Source organism: Procambarus clarkii, chromosome 29, assembly GCF_040958095.1.
Source record: "Procambarus clarkii isolate CNS0578487 chromosome 29, FALCON_Pclarkii_2.0, whole genome shotgun sequence".
Taxonomy (NCBI): domain Eukaryota; kingdom Metazoa; phylum Arthropoda; class Malacostraca; order Decapoda; family Cambaridae; genus Procambarus; species Procambarus clarkii.
Genome location: NC_091178.1, coordinates 36,404,289 through 36,423,350, shown reverse-complemented (window position 1 = coordinate 36,423,350; position 19,062 = coordinate 36,404,289).

The following is a 19,062-nucleotide window of genomic DNA, read 5'->3' as shown; positions in this document are numbered from 1 at the left end:
TATTGGCCCATACGAGGCATCTCCTATCTAAACACAAAGATTAATCCAGTGTAATTGGCCTGTTATGTTGGACATTGTCTTCTGTGTTGGCATCGATATGTTCTTGTCTTGTCCTTACTCTCATGGTGGGTAGAGTAAATAGTTCCGTGATTTGGGTGTTCATGGTAGGTCGCTCTATTCTTATGTGAATTGCCTCAAGAATTTGTAATCTTCTTGAATCTTGGGTTTTATCTATTATGCAAGTATTCTTGTTCAACATTTCTCTTGTTAGAGTAATGTCATGGGCTTGTCTCATGTGATTCCTAGGGGCACCAGATTGAAGATGGCATGTCAAACGCCTCGTCAGCTTGGTCGACGTCATACCTATGTACTTACATTGAAGGTTACATCCTTCGTGGGGGCAAGTGTACATGTATACAACGCTTGACTGCTGTAGAGGGTTCTCCGTCGGCTTCGGGCTGTTTTTGATAAGGAGTTCGGAAGTCTTCTTGGTTTTGTAGAATATTATCAGGTTTATGTTTTGGTTAGGAGTAGTGCTTTTTACTCCTTTACGGATTATTTCTTTCATTATTCTTTCCTCTTTTATATGTTCACTGTGCATGGTTGATTTGTAATATAATTTTATTGGGGGTGTTGTGGTTTCTGTTCTAGGTTCTGAATTATACCAACGGTCCAAGTGTCTTCTTATAGCAGCGTTTATTTCCGCGTTGCTATATCCGTTGTTCACCAATACCTGAGTTACTCTTTCAAACTCTCTACTCACGTTGCTCCATTCAGAGCAGTGGGTAAGCGCTCGACGAATATAAGCATTGAGAACACTGGCTTTGTATCTTTGGGGGCACTCACTTCTACCGTTCAGGCATAATCCTATGTTGGTGGGCTTGGTATATACGTTGGTGCTTAAAGAGGTTCCTGTTTTTGTTATTAGTACATCCAAGAATGGCAGACTGTTATTTTCACTATTTTCATGTGTAAATCGGAGTACTGACTCTCTCTCTAGGTGTCTTTTTATGTCAATTAGTTCATCTGAGTCTTTTACTATTACGAATATGTCATCTACATAACGGCAGTATACAGTTGGTTTTTGTCTGCTACTGAAGACCCTATCTTCGATGGTTCCCATATAAAAATTAGCAAATAAAACTCCTAAGGGGGAGCCCATTGCTACTCCGTCTATCTGTAAATACATGTCTCCTTGTGGACTGATGAAAGGGGCTTCCTTTGTACATGCTTCGAGAAGACTTTTCAAGTGTGGCTCAGGTATGTCTAATTTGGGGGTGCTCTCGTCTCTGTATACTCTGTCCAGTATCATTCCTATGGTTGTGTCGACTGGGACGTTGGTAAAAAGGGATTCAACGTCCAGGGAAGCGATGATTCCATCGGGCTGGGTAGATTTGATCAATTCTAGGAAATCTGCTGATGATTGTAGACTAAACTTACTTGGAGTGTATGGAGTTAGGAGTTCATTGAGTTTTTTTGCCAGGTGATAAGTTGGGGTTGGTATTTGGCTGATTATAGGGCGTAGTGGGTTACCTGGTTTATGCGTCTTAACATTGCCGTAGGCATATCCTAAGCCATAGTCGCCTTGAAGTTTATTGAAATGCACACTACCTTTCTTTGCGTTGATTGCTGTAATTGTTTTGTTTACTTTCCGCTTAAGGTCTTCTACGGGGTTCCTCGTGATTCGTTGAAATTTGGAGTCGTCACTTAGGATGTCGCTAATTTTGTTCATGTATTCATGGGTAGGAATCAATACATATGCTGCTGTTTTGTCGGCTTTTCTTATTGTTACGTCTTTCAGATTTTTTAGTTGTTTCGCTGCTTCTTTGAGTCGTGGGGTTAAGATTGTAGATGAATATGTTCCTCGTTTTTTCCCTGCTTCTGCAAGTAGTTCAGCTTGAAGTGTGTCCGTGGTGATGACTTTTTTGTTGTCTTCTAGCTTATGGATATCGTCCAGAAGCATTTCGATTTCCAGGCGTTTTTGATGCATCTTTGGTTTAGATAAGAATTGACAATTTAGACCAAGATTTAAGAGGTCTCGTTGGTCCTGGGTAAGATCATAAGAAGTCAGGTTAAAGTAGCCATCTTTAGGACGAGGGATTTTTAGCTGTCCACCGTTTAGGGATGTTAACTTACGGAGTGTCTTTGTTTCTACAAGAGTTTTATGTTGTTGTTTCAGGTTAAATAGTTCACTGTTGATGGTTTGCTTGAGTTGAATAGGGATGTCGTACTGGGTCCATTTGTTTAACAGATGCTCCGCCTGCTCTATAAAGGTTTGGAGGGCTTCCTTCTTCTTGTTTAGTTGATGCCGAATGAGCTCTTGCCTATACCTATAGGTAAACTCTGTATTGCGGACTGCTGGGTCATGTGGGTTTATATTGGTGTATACTGGCAGCAGGTTTTCTTTCAAACATGTTTCATTGAATATGACCGCATATTCTGTATTTATTATTTTCTGGTTTAGGGCTTCTATCCCTCTAACTATTTTCTTAGCATCAGGGCTTAATTGGAATAGGAGTTCTCCAAAACTCATTTTCGTACTTTTAAGGTGAAGAAAAGAAGTGATTTACTATAGAGTGTATTACACTTATTTGTATAATTTGCACAACGTTTCGAACCTCCATGGTTCATTCTCAAGTGAACAATCTTACAATACTAGTTGATTTTATACCCGCATTAGGTCAGGTGATAATACAATGAAGGTGAAAAACATGGGGGGATACATAAGGGATAAACATAGGGGCTGCAGAAGGCTTATTGGCCCATACGAGGCATCTCCTATCTAAACACAAAGATTAATCCAGTGTAATTGGCCTGTTATGTTGGACATTGTCTTCTGTGTTGGCATCGATATGTTCTTGTCTTGTCCTTACTCTCATGGTGGGTAGAGTAAATAGTTCCGTGATTTGGGTGTTCATGGTAGGTCGCTCTATTCTTATGTGAATTGCCTCAAGAATTTGTAATCTTCTTGAATCTTGGGTTTTATCTATTATGCAAGTATTCTTGTTCAACATTTCTCTTGTTAGAGTAATGTCATGGGCTTGTCTCATGTGATTCCTAGGGGCACCAGATTGAAGATGGCATGTCAAACGCCTCGTCAGCTTGGTCGACGTCATACCTATGTACTTACATTGAAGGTTACATCCTTCGTGGGGGCAAGTGTACATGTATACAACGCTTGACTGCTGTAGAGGGTTCTCCGTCGGCTTCGGGCTGTTAAGCCCTGTTAAGCCAATTAAGCCCTGATGCTAAGAAAATAGTTAGAGGGATAGAAGCCCTAAACCAGAAAATAATAAATACAGAATATGCGGTCATATTCAATGAAACATGTTTGAAAGAAAACCTGCTGCCAGTATACACCAATATAAACCCACATGACCCAGCAGTCCGCAATACAGAGTTTACCTATAGGTATAGGCAAGAGCTCATTCGGCATCAACTAAACAAGAAGAAGGAAGCCCTCCAAACCTTTATAGAGCAGGCGGAGCATCTGTTAAACAAATGGACCCAGTACGACATCCCTATTCAACTCAAGCAAACCATCAACAGTGAACTATTTAACCTGAAACAACAACATAAAACTCTTGTAGAAACAAAGACACTCCGTAAGTTAACATCCCTAAACGGTGGACAGCTAAAAATCCCTCGTCCTAAAGATGGCTACTTTAACCTGACTTCTTATGATCTTACCCAGGACCAACGAGACCTCTTAAATCTTGGTCTAAATTGTCAATTCTTATCTAAACCAAAGATGCATCAAAAACGCCTGGAAATCGAAATGCTTCTGGACGATATCCATAAGCTAGAAGACAACAAAAAAGTCATCACCACGGACACACTTCAAGCTGAACTACTTGCAGAAGCAGGGAAAAAACGAGGAACATATTCATCTACAATCTTAACCCCACGACTCAAAGAAGCAGCGAAACAACTAAAAAATCTGAAAGACGTAACAATAAGAAAAGCCGACAAAACAGCAGCATATGTATTGATTCCTACCCATGAATACATGAACAAAATTAGCGACATCCTAAGTGACGACTCCAAATTTCAACGAATCACGAGGAACCCCGTAGAAGACCTTAAGCGGAAAGTAAACAAAACAATTACAGCAATCAACGCAAAGAAAGGTAGTGTGCATTTCAATAAACTTCAAGGCGACTATGGCTTAGGATATGCCTACGGCAATGTTAAGACGCATAAACCAGGTAACCCACTACGCCCTATAATCAGCCAAATACCAACCCCAACTTATCACCTGGCAAAAAAACTCAATGAACTCCTAACTCCATACACTCCAAGTAAGTTTAGTCTACAATCATCAGCAGATTTCCTAGAATTGATCAAATCTACCCAGCCCGATGGAATCATCGCTTCCCTGGACGTTGAATCCCTTTTTACCAACGTCCCAGTCGACACAACCATAGGAATGATACTGGACAGAGTATACAGAGACGAGAGCACCCCCAAATTAGACATACCTGAGCCACACTTGAAAAGTCTTCTCGAAGCATGTACAAAGGAAGCCCCTTTCATCAGTCCACAAGGAGACATGTATTTACAGATAGACGGAGTAGCAATGGGCTCCCCCTTAGGAGTTTTATTTGCTAATTTTTATATGGGAACCATCGAAGATAGGGTCTTCAGTAGCAGACAAAAACCAACTGTATACTGCCGTTATGTAGATGACATATTCGTAATAGTAAAAGACTCAGATGAACTAATTGACATAAAAAGACACCTAGAGAGAGAGTCAGTACTCCGATTTACACATGAAAATAGTGAAAATAACAGTCTGCCATTCTTGGATGTACTAATAACAAAAACAGGAACCTCTTTAAGCACCAACGTATATACCAAGCCCACCAACATAGGATTATGCCTGAACGGTAGAAGTGAGTGCCCCCAAAGATACAAAGCCAGTGTTCTCAATGCTTATATTCGTCGAGCGCTTACCCACTGCTCTGAATGGAGCAACGTGAGTAGAGAGTTTGAAAGAGTAACTCAGGTATTGGTGAACAACGGATATAGCAACGCGGAAATAAACGCTGCTATAAGAAGACACTTGGACCGTTGGTATAATTCAGAACCTAGAACAGAAACCACAACACCCCCAATAAAATTATATTACAAATCAACCATGCACAGTGAACATATAAAAGAGGAAAGAATAATGAAAGAAATAATCCGTAAAGGAGTAAAAAGCACTACTCCTAACCAAAACATAAACCTGATAATATTCTACAAAACCAAGAAGACTTCCGAACTCCTTATCAAAAACAGCCCGAAGCCGACGGAGAACCCTCTACAGCAGTCAAGCGTTGTATACATGTACACTTGCCCCCACGAAGGATGTAACCTTCAATGTAAGTACATAGGTATGACGTCGACCAAGCTGACGAGGCGTTTGACATGCCATCTTCAATCTGGTGCCCCTAGGAATCACATGAGACAAGCCCATGACATTACTCTAACAAGAGAAATGTTGAACAAGAATACTTGCATAATAGATAAAACCCAAGATTCAAGAAGATTACAAATTCTTGAGGCAATTCACATAAGAATAGAGCGACCTACCATGAACACCCAAATCACGGAACTATTTACTCTACCCACCATGAGAGTAAGGACAAGACAAGAACATATCGATGCCAACACAGAAGACAATGTCCAACATAACAGGCCAATTACACTGGATTAATCTTTGTGTTTAGATAGGAGATGCCTCGTATGGGCCAATAAGCCTTCTGCAGCCCCTATGTTTATCCCTTATGTATCCCCCCATGTTTTTCACCTTCATTGTATTATCACCTGACCTAATGCGGGTATAAAATCAACTAGTATTGTAAGATTGTTCACTTGAGAATGAACCATGGAGGTTCGAAACGTTGTGCAAATTATACAAATAAGTGTAATACACTCTATAGTAAATCACTTCTTTTCTTCACCTTAAAAGTACGAAAATGAGTTTTGGAGAACTCCTATTCCAATTAAGCCCTGATGCTAAGAAAATAGTTAGAGGGATAGAAGCCCTAAACCAGAAAATAATAAATACAGAATATGCGGTCATATTCAATGAAACATATATATATATATATATATATATATATATATATATATATATATATATATATATATATATATATATATATATATATATATATATATATAATTACTGCTGACACATGTAGCCTACAGCTATCAAACGTTATTGGGAACACTAAGGAGATCTAGCACTCCTAAATCACATGGGTGAGTGATTTATTGATCACGCATGCCGATAAACACTCTCGAGAGTTACGTTACTCGACAGAGCGATGGCGGTCTCTCCACACAGCCTCGTCACTCACCAAATTCTACCAAAATTACATTAATACTGCAACCACAATAAATATATATATAAATCACACTTGTCATGGCCCTGGGAACAATACAAGAAATTAAGACCACACTGTGTGGTACACTCCACAATAATCATTGCCAGGAATCACTGGCGTTACACATACCTGAGCGCTCAGTGTTGGAATTCCACACCTGCAAGACAACACATGGAAATGATATCACTCCGTCCCATGGACGATCAAAACTGATTAATTACCACAATGGAATAATATAATTATTACATGCACATCCTCACAGTCCTTGGCTAATCTATGTATGCTCTGTTCCCGTGTGTACCCCCACACACACACACACACTGTACGTCTGTGTACACCAGACTTAAGTCCCTCTCGACTGACAAGATGACAATAAAGGGTGATTATCTCCTCGTCCACACTTCACTTCCACCTCACAGGTGCTGCGTGACAATGTGATGGAACACTTGACCTCGAATTCAAGCTTTAGAGACTAACTGATCAACAGAAATACACACATAGGTACTTACACATTCATACTGCTGGCTTACACACCATTCCCATACATCAGGCACCCCGCTAATGGTGGTGGCTCACTCACGGCAGTAGTAGTTAGCGTAGGCGGCGGTAGTACCACACTTGGTATTTTACATACAATTGGCTCGCACTCGAACCCCTCGCACTCACAACACGGCTCAGTTCGCACCCTCGACCCACCGGTGAAGTGAAGCGTTTGTACCCAGGTGACGCGCACAACGATAGCGTCTTACACAAACATGGGAAATCTGCCTGACACGAATTTCCCCGTTCCTATCGACTGCTACAGAGCACTAGCAAGTCTAATCATCACTGGTATGGGATCTACGAGTCTGTTACTGCTCGTATGCACATTACCCCACAATCCCAGATCACAAAATCTTCTCTACCCACTCACTGTTCACAATGTCTTTCTCCCCTCCAAGCGACGACTTCGGCCGGATTTTGTGACGACCGCTGTCGTTGGTGAAGCAGGAGTTGAAGCAGTTGAGTAGTCCAGCCACCACAGCGCCCTATACTCAATTTGGCCAAATTGAGTACAGAGAAGCGTCTTCACAGAGTGGCAGCTGGGTTCAGAATGACGCTCACATCGACGATTCCCGCGTCCTCCTCGAAATAACCAATGAGAGGAAGGCATACAGCGGCCTACCCCTCTCATCCAATCAGCGACTGTGTAGCATAGCCCCTAGGGCAACTCCAAGATGGCCGACCAACATGGCGGCTCAAGATGTTTACTAAGATGACAGCTGTTTCCATGACAACGACTCAAGTGGCCAGGGAGCGCGGGAGGCCCACAGCTCACCCACGCCTGCGGCCTAGCTGTTCCCGCGCAAAGTGGAGTCTCCCTCCAAGCTATACAATGAGATGATGCTATCGGCTCTAGCACTGCCCACAAACGTGCTACCCCGGCCAGGGTAACATTTCTGGACTGCTGATGACTGGGGCTCTCACATGAGCCCAAACACTAGATGTTTCGGTTGCTGGTTACCAACCTTAAGTCCGCCCACTTAACAAGTGCACTTAACAAGTGTACTGGCTCCCACAGGCATAAGAGCACTATTGTAAGTGAGCTGGTGAACCATCTCCTCACAGTTTATATGATCGAGCCACAGATTTTACAGGAAAGAGATGGTTGGGTTGGCTGCATCTATCTGGACCTAAAAAAGACTTTCAACAGAGTTCCACATAATAGGTTGTTTGGAAACTGGAACATATTGGAGGGGTGACAGGTAAGCTTCTAACATGGATGAAAAATTTCCTAACTGAGATAAAAATGAGGGCCGTAATCAGAGCCAATGTATCGAATTGGAGGAATGTCACAAGTGGAGTACCACAGGGTTCAGTTATTGCATCGGTAATGTTCATTGTCTACATAAACGATCTACCAGATGGAATACAGAATTATGTGAACATGTTTGCTAATGATGATAAAATAATAGGGAAGATAAGAAATCTAGAAGATTGGCATGCCCTTCAAGAAGACCTGGACAAAATAAGTATATGGATCACCACTTGGCAAATGGAATTTAATGTGAATAAATGCCATGTTATGGAATGTGGAATAGAACATAGACCCCACACAACCTAAAAATTATGTGAGAAATCTTTAAAGAACTCTGACAAAGAAATGGATCTTGGAGTGGTTCTAGATAGTAAACTGTCACCTGAGAACCACATTAAGAACATTGTGCGAGGAGCCTATGCTACACTTTCTAACTTCAGAATTGTTTTTAAATACATGGATGGCGGAATACTAAATATATTGTTCACGACTTTTGTTAGACCAAAACTGGAATATGCAACGCTTGTGTGGTGCCCATATCTTAAGAAGCTCATAAACAAACTGGAAAAGGTGCAAAGACATGTCACTAAGTGGCTCCCAGAACTGAAGGACAAGTGCTACGAGGAGAGGTTAGAGGCATTAAATATGCTAAAACTAGATGATAGAAGAAAAAGAGGTTATATGATCACTATGTACAAAATAGTAACAATAATTGATAAAATTGATAGGGAAGAATTCCTGAGACCCGGAACTTCAAGAACAAGACGTCATAGATTTAAACTATCGAAACAAAGCTGCCAGAGAAATATAAGAAAATTCTCTTCTGTAAACAGAGTGGTAGACATTGGAACAAGTTAGGTGAGAAGGTGGTGGAGGCCAAAACCGTCAGTAATTTCAAAGCTTTATATGACAAATAGTGCTGGAAAGACGGGACACCACGAGCGTGGCTTTCATCCTGTAACTACACTTAAGTAATTACACACACACACACATAGATATTAGAAAGAAATAGATATTTTTTATAAAGAAAAAAGATATATAAAGAAATAGATATCTTTCTAGATATTAGAAAGAACTTTTTTAGTGTCAGAGTGGTTGACAAATGGAATGCATTAGGAAGCAATGTGGTGGAGGCTGACTCCATACACAGTTTCAAGTGTAGATATGATAGAGCCCAATAGGCTCAGGAACCTGTACACCTGTTGATTGACGGTTGAGAGGCGGGACCAAAGAGCCAGAGCTCAACCCCCACAAGCACAACTAGGTGAGTACACACACACTGCAGCATGTCCACACCTGGACAAGCTGCAGGAATGGTTGAACAAATGGCTGTTAGAGTTTAACCCAAGCAAATGTAATGTAATAAAGATAGGGGTAGGAAGCAGGAGACCAGATACAAGGTATCATTTGGGAGATGAGATACTTAAAGAGTCAGAGAGAGAGAAAGACCTGGGGGTTGATATCACGCCAAACCTGTCCCCTGAAGCTCATATCAAGAGGATAACATCAGCAGCATATGCCAGGTTGGCTAACATAAGAACGGCCTTTAGAAACGTGTGTAAGGAATCTTTCAGAACATTATATACCACATATGTCAAACCAATCCTGGAGTATGCGGCTCCAGCATGGAGTCCATATCTAGTCAAGCATAAGACTAAACTGGAAAAGGTTCAAAGGTTTGCCACCAGACTAGTACCCGAGCTGAGAGGTATGACCTACGAGGAGAAACTACGGAAATTAAACCTCACTTAGTTGGAAGACAGAAGAGTTAGGGGGGGACATGATCACCACATTCCAGATTCTCAAGGGAATCGACAGGGTTGATAAAGACAGGCTATTTAACACAAGGGGCACACGCACTAGGGGACACAGGTGGAAACTGAATGCCCAAATGAGCCACAGAGATATTAGAAAAAACTTTTTCAGTGTCAGAGTGGTTGACAAATGGAATGCATTAGGAAGTAATGTGGTGGAGGCTGACTCCATACACAGTTTCAAGTGTAGATGTGATAGAGCCCAATAGGCTCAGGAACCTGTACACCTGTTGATTCACGGTTGAGAGGCGGGACCAAAGAGTTAGAGCTCAACCCCCTCAAGCACAACTAGATGAGTACAGACACACACACACACACACATACACACACACACACACACACACACACACACACACACACACACACACACACACACACACACACACACACACACACACACACACACACACACACACACACACACACACACACACACACACACACACACACACACACACGCACACGCACACACACACACACACACACACACACACACATGTGTGTGTGTGTATCGACAGGGTTGATAGGGAATCGACAGGGTTGATAAAGACAGGCAATTTAACACAAGGGGCACACGCACAAGGGGACACAGGTGGAAACTGAGTGCCCAAATGAGCCACAGAGACATTAGAAAGAACTTTTTTAGTGTCAGAGTGGTTGACAAATGGAATGCATTAGGAAGCAATGTGGTGGAGGCTGACTCCATACGCAGTGTCAATTGTAGATATGATAGAGCCTAATAGGCTCAGGAACCTGTACACCTGTTGATTGACGGTTGAGAGGCGGGACCATAGAGCCAGAGCTCAACCCCCGCAAGCACAACTAGGTGAGTACAACTAGGTGTGTACACATACACATACACACACACACTACAATCACGGAAGGACTGACTGGGAGAACAAGGAACCGCACACAGGCGAGGATACGTGGAGAGCCAAACTACTGGAGGTGGTGACTAGAAACATTTTAACGCAACATGTCAGAGAACCCACAAGAATGAGAGGAAATGACAAACCAGCGAGACTCGACCTGGTCTTCACTCTGAACGACTCCAACATGAGAGAAATCGGTTTTGAGGACCCAGTAGGAATGAGCGACCACAGAGTACTGGTGTTTGAGTACTTTATTGAAGAAGGGTTATTGAACTCGAGGAGGGATTCCGAAACCAAAAGGTTAGCATACCGATAGGGAAACTATGAGGAGATAAGAAAATTCCTAACAGATATAGCATGGGAAACAGAGCTCAGGGGAAAGGCGGCCCAAGATATGATGGACTACATCACGCAGAAGTGCAAGGACGCAGCAAACAAGTTTGTCCCAGTCCAAAAGGAAAACAGTGAAATGAAGATGAGAATCCCATGGTTTTATCGGAGGTGTAGGCTAGCTAAGCAGCAAAGTAAAAGGGCATGGAGAAACTATAGGAATAACAGGACACGTGAGAGCAGAGAAAGATGCCTGAGTGCCAGGAATGAATATCTCAGGATGAGAAGAGAGGCAGAAAGACAATACGAAAATGACATCTCAAGCAAGGTAAAGACTCAGCCTAAATTGTTGCATAGCCACATCAGGAGAAAAACAACAGGAAAGGAACAGGTTATGAAATTAAAGGTAGGGGCAGAAGGATTCACTACAAACGACAAGGAAGTGTGAGAGGAACTGAATAAGAAATTCCAGGAGGTCTTCACCTTAGAGCAAGGAGAAATTCCAGAGATAAGAGAGGGAATAGTTACCAGGAAGCACTGGAAGATTTTGAGATTACCAGCGGGGAAGTAAGGAAACTTTACTAGAGTTGGATGTGACAAAGGCTACAGGCCCAGATGGAATCTCCCCTTGGATACAAAAGGAAGGAGCAGAAGAACTGTGCCTGCCACTCTCCATAGTGTATAAGAAATCACTGGCAACAGGGGAACTGCCAGAAATTTGGAAAGCAGCTAAAGTAGTCCCGATATACAAGAAAGGGGATAGACAGGAGGCACTGAACTATAGTCCAGTGTCCCTAACCTGCATACCATGCAAGCTGATGGAGAAGATTGTGCGAAGAAAGCTAGTGGAACATCTGGAGCGAAGGAACTTTCTAACACAGCATAAACATGGGTTCAGGGATGGTAGGTCCTGCCTCACAGGGTTACTTGAATTCTATGACCAGGCAACAAAAATAAGGCAAGAAAGAGAAGGGTGGGTAGACTGCATATTTTTGGATGTCAGAAAGCTTTTGATACACATGGGAGCCGAGCGGAAAGCACGCTGGACTTGTGATCGTGTGGTCCCGGGTTCGATCCCGGGCGCCGGCGAGAAACAATGGACAGAGTTTCTTTCACCCTATGCCCCTGTTACCTAGCAGTAAAATAGGGGTCTAGGTGTTAGTCAGCTGTCACGGGCTGCTTCCTGGGGGTGGAGGCCTGGTCGAGGACCGGGCCGCGGTGACACTAAAAGCCCCGAAATCATCTCAAGATAACCTCAAGATAGCAAATGTACAGAAGTTCAAAAAAGTATTTCTGCAGAGGGATAAGACAAGGGAAGAAAAAAGCAGGCAGCAGACGCTAGGAAGGAGCGCAGGGAGAGAGAAAGGAATCAGAAAGCCACAACCCCCAACCCTTCAATCCCAGAGGGAAGTGCGGAACCCTCCTCAAACAGTGCAACAGCCACAGGGAATGGGGCACCACCCTTACATTCTACCCAACAGACACCCTACCTGCCCCATCCCCTGTCAGCCCCCACTAAGTCCCACCTTTGGCACCCTCCCCCACCCACTCCCCTCCTCCCACTCACCACCCCTCCTCCCACTCACCCCTCTCCCCAGGACCTCCCTTCTCCCAAATGCCCTCCCGTCTCTCCCATCCCCAAGCCCTTCGTTCTCCCCCGACCCCCTAAGCCCCCCTACTCTCCCCCACCCCACCAAAGTCTTCCGAGGAGGGATACCGAAAACAAAAGGTTAGCATACCGAAAGGGAAACTATAAGGGGATAAGAAAATTTCTAACAGATATAGCATGGGAAACAGAGCTCAGGGGACAGACGGCCCAAGATATGATGGACTACATCACGCAGAAGTGCAAGGACGCAGCAAACAAGTCTGTCCCAGTCCAAAAGAAAAACCGTGAAAAGAAGATGAGAAACCCATGGTTTAATCAGAGATGTAGGCTAGCTAAGCAGCAAAGTAAAAGGGCATGGAGAAACTATAGGAATAACAGGACTCTGGAGAGCAGAGAAAGATACCAGAATGTCAGGATGAGAAGAGAGGCAGAAAGACAATACGAAAATGACATTAAAGGAATAGGTTATGAAATTAAGGATAGGGGCAGAAGGATTCACGACAAACGACAAGGAAGTGTGTGAGGAATTCAATAAGAAATTCCAGGAGGTCTTCACCTTAGAGCAAGGAGAAATTCCAGAGATAGGAGAGGGAATAGCTAACCAGGAACCACTGGAAGAGTTTGAGATTAACAGCGAGGAAGTAAGGAAGTGTTTACTAGAGTTGGATGTGACAAAGGCTACAGGCCCAGATGGAATCTCCCCTTGGATACTAAAGGAAGGAGCAGAAGAACTGTGCCGGCTACTCTCCATAGTGAATAGCAAATCACTGGCAACAGGGGAACTGCCAGAAATTTGGAAAGTAGCTAACGTAGTCCCGATATACAAGAAAGGGGATAGACAGGAGGCACTGAACTACAGGCCAGTGTCCCTAACCTGCATACCATGCAAGCTGATGGAGAAGATTGTGCGAAGAAAGCTAGTGGAACATCTGGAGCGAATGAACTTTGTAACACAGCATCAACATTGGTTCAGGGATGGCAGGTCCTGCCTCACAGAGTTACTTGAATTCTACGACCAGGCAACAAATCAGGCAAGAAAGAGAAGGGTGGGCAGACTGCATATTTTTGGATTCTCAGAAAGCCTTTGATACAGTACCACACAAGAGGCTAGTGAAAAAGCTGGAGATGCAGGCTGGAGTGAAAGAGAAGGTACTACATTGGATAAAGGAGTACCTAAGCAACAAGAGACAACGAGTCACGGTGAGGGGTGAGGTCTCAGATCGGCGAGACGTTACAAGGGAAGTCCCGCAGGGGTCAATCCTTGGACCTATACTGTTTCTGATATATGTAAATGATCTCCCAGAGGGTAACGACTAGTTTCTCTCAATGTTTGAGGATGATGCAAATATTATGAGGAGGATTGAAACAGAGGATGATAGTAGGAGGCTGCAAGATGACCTAGACAGACTGAGTGAATGGTCCAACAAATGGCTGTTGAAGTTCAACCAGAGTAAATGAAAAGTAATGAAACTAAGCAGTGGAAACAGGAGGCCAGACACAGGATACAGAATAGGAGATGAAGTACTTAATGAAACGGACAGAGAGAAAGATCTAGGAGTTGATATCACACCAAACCTGTCTCCTGAAGCCCACATAAAAAGAATAACGTCTGCGGCATATGCGAGGCTGGCTAACATCAGAACAGCGTTCAGGAACCTGTGTAAGAAATCAATCAGAATCTTGTACTACACATATTTAAGACTAATCCTTGAGTATGCGGTCCCAGCATGGAGCCCGTACCTTGTCCAGCACAAGACAAAGCTGGAAAAAGTCCGAAGGTATGCCACTAGACTAGTCCCAGAACTTAGAGGCATGAGTTACGAGGAAAGGCTGCAGGAAATGCACCTTACGACGCTGGAAGACAGAAGAGTAAGGAGAAACATGATCATAACCTTCAAAATCCTCAGGGGAATCGACCGGGTAAACAAGGATAAACTATTCAACACTAGTGGTACGCGAACAAGGGGACACAGGTGGAAACTGAGTACCCACATGAGCCACAGGGACGCTAGAAGGAACTTTTTCAGTGGCAGAGTAGTTAACGGATGGAATGCATTAGGCAGTGATGTGGTGGAGGCTGACTCCATACACAGTTTCAAATGTAGATACGATAGAGCCCAGTAGGCTCAGGAATCTGTACACCAGTTGATTGACAGTTGAGAGGCGGGACCAAAGAGCCAAAGCTCAACCCCCACAAGCACAAATAGGTGAGTACAAACAAACACAGACATACACACACAAAAAGGGCTGGGGTTTCGAAAGGGTAACTATGAGGACATACGAAAATTCCTAACAGATATAACATGGGAAACAGAGTTCAGAGGAAAACGGCACAAGACATGATTGACAACACCACTCAGAAGTGTAAGGAGGCAGCAGGCAAGTTTGTCCCAGTCCAATAGGGAAAAAACTAAATGCAAATGAGGAAACCATGGTTTTATCGGGGATGTAAGCTGGCAAAGCAACTAAGTACAAGTGCGTGGAGAAACATAGAAATAACAGAACACTGGAAAGCAGAGAAAGATAGCAGAAAGCCAGAAATGAGTACCTCAGGGTAAGAAGAGAGGAAGAAAGACAATACTAAAATGACATAGAAAGCAAGGCAAAAATTCAACCTAAATTGTTCCACTGCCACATCTGAAGGAAAACAAGAGTGAAGGAACCGGTAATGAAACTGAGGATAGGGGCTGACTGGTTCACTACAAACAACAAAGAAGTGTGCAAGGAACTCAGTAAGAAATTCCAGGAGGTTTTCACTTTTGAGCCAGGAGAAGAACAAGAGATAAAAGAGTGGAATTATCTAATAAGGCACTACCGAAGGAGTTGGAGATTACCAATAGGGAGGTTAGGAAGCAATTGCTAGAGCTAGATGTGACAATAGCTATAGGCCTGGGCGGAATATCACTGTGAATTCTAAAAGACGGAACAGAAGTACTGTACTGTACTCTCTCAATGGTGTATAACAAATTAATGGTAACAGGGAAACTGCAAAAAAAAAATGGAAGCTTACTAATGTGGTCCCAACATAAAAGAAGGCAGACAGACGAAGGCACTAAACAACAGGCCAGTGTTCCTAACCTGCATACCATGCAAGGTGATGTAGAAGATTTTGTGAAAAACTAGTAGAATATCTGGATCAAAAGCACTCTGTAACACATCATCAGCATAGGTTCAGGGATAGCAAGTCTTGCCTCAGGATTAATTGAATTCTATGATCAGGCATACTAAATAAGGCGATAAAAATCAGGCAAGAAAGAGACAGGTGAGCAGAAAACATATGTTTTATTGCCAGAAAGCCTTTGACACAGCACCCCATAGGAGACTAGTGTACAAGCTGGAGATCCAATTAAGAGTAAAAGAGAAGAGGCTCCATTGCATATGGTAGTACCTGAGAAACAGAAGACAGCAATTCTCTGTGAATGGCGAGGTCTCAGAGTGGCGAGGCGTCACCATTGGTGTCCCCCAGGGTTCTGTCCTTGGACCTATTTTATTTCTGATATATGTAAATGATCTCCCAGAGGGTATATATTCGTTCCTCGCAATGTTTGCTGATGATGCAAAAATTGTGAGGAGGATTAAGATCAAGGAAGATCGCAAGAGACTACAAGATGACTTAAACAAACTGAGGGATTGGTCCTACACAATGGCTACTAACGTTCAACCCAACTAAATGTATGGTAATGAAACTGGGAGGAGGGAACTGCAGACCAGGCACAGGATACCGGAAGGGAGACGAAATACTTCATAAAACGGATATATAGGAGTTTATATTATGCTGAACCTGTCTCCTAAAGCCTGTATCCATAGAATGTCATCAGCATAATATGCGAGGCTGGCTAACATCAGAACTGTTTTCAGAAACTTGCGTAAGGAATCCTTTAGAACTTTATATACCACATATGTCAGACCAATCCTGGAGTATGCGGCCCCAAGTCAAGCACAAGACATGGTGAGAAGGTTCAGAGGTATACAACTAAACTATTTCCAGAATTAAGGGGCATGAGTTACGAGGAAAGGCTGCGTTATTTGCTCTCACCTCGGTGGTAAATAAAAGAGCTCGGGAAGACATGATCACTGCATGCAAAATTCTCCTAGGAATTGACAGGGTTATCTCATCTTAAGGTTATCTTGAGATGATTTCGGGGCTTAGCGTCCCCGCGGCCCGATCCTCGACCAGGCCTCTGTTTTTGTTACACATCCCCAGGAAGCAGCCCGAAGCAGCTGACTAACTCGTAGGTACCTATTTATTGCTAGGTGAGCAGGAGCATCACTGTGAATTAAACTCTGCCCATTCGTTTCCCCCTTCACCGAGGATCGAACCCGAAACCTTCGGACTCCGTATCCCGAGCGCTGTCCACTCAGTTGCCAGGCGTCCAGACAGATGGTGTCAGCTGTCAGGGTACACAAAGATGGATTACTTAACACGGCTGGTACTCATACAAGGGGACACAGGTTGAAATTGTTTATCCAAATGAACCCGAGACTTTAGAAAGAACTTTTTCAGTGTAAGAGTAGTTAATAAATATAATGAATTAGGAAGTGATATGGTAGAGACTGACATCATATACAGGTTCATATGTAGATATGATAGAAGTCAAAAAGCTCAGGAACCTATACATCAGTAGATTTGCAGTTGAGAGGCAGGATAAAGGAGCCGAAGCTCAACCCCACAAACACAACTAGGTGAGTACTCACACTTCTCTTACGTTGCAAGCTTCAGAAAGAAGACAAATGTTGTACCAATTTTCAAGACGAGATAGAGAAGAATAATGTAACTAGAGACCAGTATCACTGACAAGCCTACCCCTACAAAGTCCATGAATAATATAAAACAGGTTAAGACTGGTTACATTCTTAGAGATATATAGGTACATTAACAAACATACATGGGTTCTAGGAAGGGAAATCCTAACAAACTTTCTGGAACTCGATAATATAGTTACAAGTTATGTCCTTATAAGGCAGGACGGGGAATGATGGGAAGATTGCATGTCAAAAAGCCTTTGATACAGTACTGCACAGGAGACTACTATACAAATCGAGAGACAGGCGGGAATAAGACGAATAGCCATGGTTATGGAATTCCATTCCATGAGTAAGGAATTACCTATAAAAGACAGGAGAACGTAGCAGTAAAGATTGGAATACCTCAAGGATCGGTGCTGGGACCTGTTAAATTTCTAATATACATAACGGCCGTCTACAGGAGTTGAGCCTTATATGACGATGTTCGAGGATGACGCAAAATAATGTGACGAGTTCTGACAAAAGATGACTGTATGATGCTTCTAGAGGACTTGAATAAGTCGAAGAAATGGTCGTAGAAATAGATACTGGAGTTCAACACAAACATATGTAAAATAATGGAAAAGGTACAAAGTGACTGGAGGCCACAGGGACCATACAAAATGGAGGAAAACTACCTACCTGTGATGACTCAAGAAGGAAACCTGGATAATACCATAAAAGAGGCGATAATATCAAATATAACTCCTCAGGCACATATAAATAGGATAATGAAAGGAGCCTACACTATGCTAGCAAAAGTTAGAACATCATTCAGGAACCTAAGTGAGGAAGCATTTAGAGCGCTTTACACAGATCCCTACGTGAGACCAGCCTTAGAGCAGGCCGCCCCATCATGTCCTCACCAAAAGAAACTGGAAAATGTTCAGAAGACTACAAAGAGGCTCGTCCCAGAATTGTGAAATGAGGGCTTTGATGAGCGACTGAAGGAACTGAACCAGACAACACATGCATAAAGGAAGGATTAGGGAGATATTAGAGAAACATATAACATACTTAGTTGGATTGCCAGAGTGGAAATAGACGAAAAGTTTACACTGATTACTAACAAAACAAGGGAACATGGGTGGAAATCGAAAATCAGATGAGTCATAGAGGTGTTAGAAAGTTTTAATTTAGCGTAAGTTGTGGGAAAATGGAATGAACTAAAGGAGCAAGTTGTGGAAGCTACCACTTTTTATTATTTTAAACACATATATACCAGGGATAGATGACAGGAGTCATTGCTTTAACCACCTGTGACAAGAAAGGCGGGGTCCAAGAGCAAAGGATTGATCCTGCAGGCACAAATAGTTCAGTACAAATAGGTGAGTACACACACACACATATGTATATATAAACTTACTAACACACATAGAGGGGACATGATCACCACATACAAGATTATCAAAGGAATTGATAGATAAAGACAGACTATTAAACACAAGGGGCACACGCACTAGGGGACACAGGTGGA